The sequence below is a fragment of the Nelumbo nucifera genome, chromosome 2, assembly GCF_055504915.1.
Source record: "Nelumbo nucifera cultivar China Antique chromosome 2, China Antique-T2T, whole genome shotgun sequence".
NCBI classification, from domain to species: Eukaryota; Viridiplantae; Streptophyta; class Magnoliopsida; order Proteales; family Nelumbonaceae; genus Nelumbo; species Nelumbo nucifera.
The window spans coordinates 70,067,413-70,070,749 of NC_142650.1; positions in this window are offsets into that span (position 1 = coordinate 70,067,413).

The window sequence follows — 3,337 nt, forward strand, 5'->3', positions numbered from 1 at the left end:
TATTTCGAGAGAGGGTATTTTCGGTATTTAGAAAAAGTGAACATTTCCAGTCTCAGAGAGACTATTGTATATACTTAACACTTCCACTCGTACGAGGAGTTCCCTCTAGAGAGTCTAGACCCCTACAGGTCCCCACATTACTATAGATCCGACCGACGGTCTATTGTCTTTCCTACCGTGTACACGAAGCCAACGAGCCCCGATCCGCTGCTCGCTCCACTATGCACCACTTGCTACATACCCAATCACAAGTGAACACGTCAATATATACAGACAAGTAGCGTATTTGTATGAAAAGTTGACGTGTTCACTTGTGATTGGTTTACGTAGCATATGGTTCACAGTATTGCAAATAGCAGACCTCGAGTGGAAAGCCACTACAACCCGGGCTACAAATGTACTTAGGTTGGGTTCAGTTGGGTGCAAGTCTAGGTTATGTTCGAAAAGTATGAACATGATTATTAGAAACTTGACCTGTTCATGGGCCGGGTGGCCTGACAGACCGGCCCGGCCTGGCCCGACTCCCGGACGGGCTTGAACAGGATTTTTGGCCCGCGAGCTTAACCTCGGGCCAAAAAGCCCAGCCCGCATAAAATTCGAGTCGGGCTCGGGCTTTGCTAAAATAGCCCGGCCCGGCCCGATTTATAGTTAAGTGTAAGTAAATCTGGCCCGACCTATAGTTAAACCTAAGTAAAAACCCTATGTGATGTCTATTTGAATAAATTTTTTGATTTGAGGTCATTGATTCACTTGTAGACCCATTGTTCATTTAAATAGGGGAAAAAAACATTTAAATTAAAATAAAAAATGTCAGAAAATTTTGAATTTCTTTTATTAGGTCGGGCTTCGGGCTTTTCATCAGGGCCAGGCTCGGGCCCAAGTTGTAGGCCCGTTGGTCGGGCCGGGCTCGGGCTCGGGCCTAACAGTTTTCTGTTAATAAAGAGTCAAAGCCCGGCCCATGAACAGGTCTGTTAGAGACTAGGGTTAGGCCTGTGACGAGATTTGCTCCTCACAGGCATATCTACCGTGCATTGAGAACATCTCCCGTAAATAATAACTAATAAATAAGAGAGATATTCCCAATGCTGATAAGATGTGTGTGTGAGGCACCAAGTGTAAAGAGCATATCTGGTCTCGTTAGGCCTTGACCAGCCCAATCCAATTTCAACTTGACTTGGCTTCATTTCATATTCATATGTATTAGTTTAATGGAAAAACTTTAGCTGTTGGATGCCAATAATCTATGTTGTTGAGAATATTTTTACTTTGGTTGTTGGGGCCAATAGTCTATCTTGTTAGAGAATATTTTTGGGAATGCCACGTTACCATAAAGTGGGGTAAAATAATAATTGCCCCTATTTTTTTTTAATCATAAGCATAGACATGGGCATAAATTGATGAACATGTCTAGTCTAAAAATGCTCTCAACAACATAGGTTGTTCAGTCCCAACTGCTAAAGTTAACTCTAGTTTGATGGCATGTGCAAGTAAAAGGTAAAGATATAAGTTTGCATTATATAATCAAAACCAACACATTGATATTTTAAAAACTAACCTATAAATGAAACCATTTTGGCCACCAATTTGTGGGTCAACAATTCGACTATCTAAGTTGAATAGTTCAAATGTTTGAATAGTTAAAGCATGACATGTATATGTCGTTTTACCTTTGGATTAGAAATAAATAAAGAAAGAAGAAAAGAGAAATAGATAGAGGCAATGATAACCAAATTTGCTCTTTATAGAGCATGCCTCACACCAACTTCATTAGCACATTACAATCGTGCATTGGAAATATTTACCATGAATGATATTATAAAAGTGTAGGAGATATTTTCGATGTGCAATTGCAATTGTAGAGGAAGCAGCAACGATGACAATGATGGTGACCTGCATTAACAACAACGATGGCGACAGCAATAGTAGAGATCTTATTCAGATCTATTTCTTATATATCAAAGATATCTCAAACCCCTCTTTGATTTCTTTATGTTCGATCTCTCTCCCCTCTCCTTTTGGGTTGTTTTTAATTTTTTGAAAACTTTAAATATTTTTTTATTAAACTGCAAACTATTGTTCAGGTCAGATAGTCTAGTGGTCTAATCATCTGAATAACGATTTGTAGCCCAATTTAACATTTTTTTTTGGAAAATAACAATTTAGGACTAAAACGGAACCAATATCCTAGCCAATTTTTGAATTAAATAGTCTGACTATTCCAGTTAACAACAATTTAAAAACTATGATGCAAGTATCCAATTTATATAGTATAAATAACATGTATGCAAAATATGCATTTTGTGTATATGTGCATGTAGTTATATACAATGTGCCAATTGGCTAGTTGGTATTAGTTGTACACTTGGGATGAAATCTTGCCTACACCAAGGTTGAGGGGGTTTTGGGTTTGGATTTGGGGGATGGATTACCCCCATAGTATAGCCCCGTGCAACCAAAATAAAGAAATAAAAAAAAGAAGTGAATGTTTACCAAAACAAATGTGTATATGCAACTATGCATAACAAATATATGTATGAATGCATACTTTTTCTTCAAGAATTTATATATTTATGTATACTACCAAAAGGGCATTTTTTTCACATGCATATTTAATGTGACAAAATGCAATTACTAAAGGGTATGCCACCCAAGACTCCCAATGAAATAAAGAACATAATGAGCATTTCTTATGTCTCAACCATAGGGAGCCTCATGTATGCTATGTTGTGTATCCGTCCTAACATAGCTCAGGTTGTAAATGTCGTGAGCATATATTTGTCAAATCTAAGATTGAAGCATTGGACTGCTATAAATAACATATTTAAATACCTTTGAATGACAAAAGATTATTGCCTTGTCTTTTGGTTGGGTATACTAATGTCAATTTTCAACCAAACCTAAATGACAGAAACTCTTCATCTAGATTTATCTTTCTACTAGGGTTAGGAGTTATTAGCTAGAAGAGTTGTAAGAAAGGGTAGGGTTGTTCATAACAAGATCCAAACCAACCAACCTGGTTCGATCCAACCTGAGTTGGCCGGTTTTTCTTCAGCACCGATCGGTTTTGGGTTACCAAAAAACATAAACCTATGGTTCGGTTCAGTTACCAAGCCGAACCAACTTAGATATATTATATATATAATATATTTCAAATATTATATATATATATATGATATGTTATATATATTTCAACTTTATTTCATAAATATACATATTATATATAAATTTTATAATATATAAAATATCAATTTTAATCCATCAAATCATTTTTAATTTTCAGGCATCTAGCCTTTGCTTTTCTTAGACTTGAATCCTTTATCGTTCACATCGAGAGAAT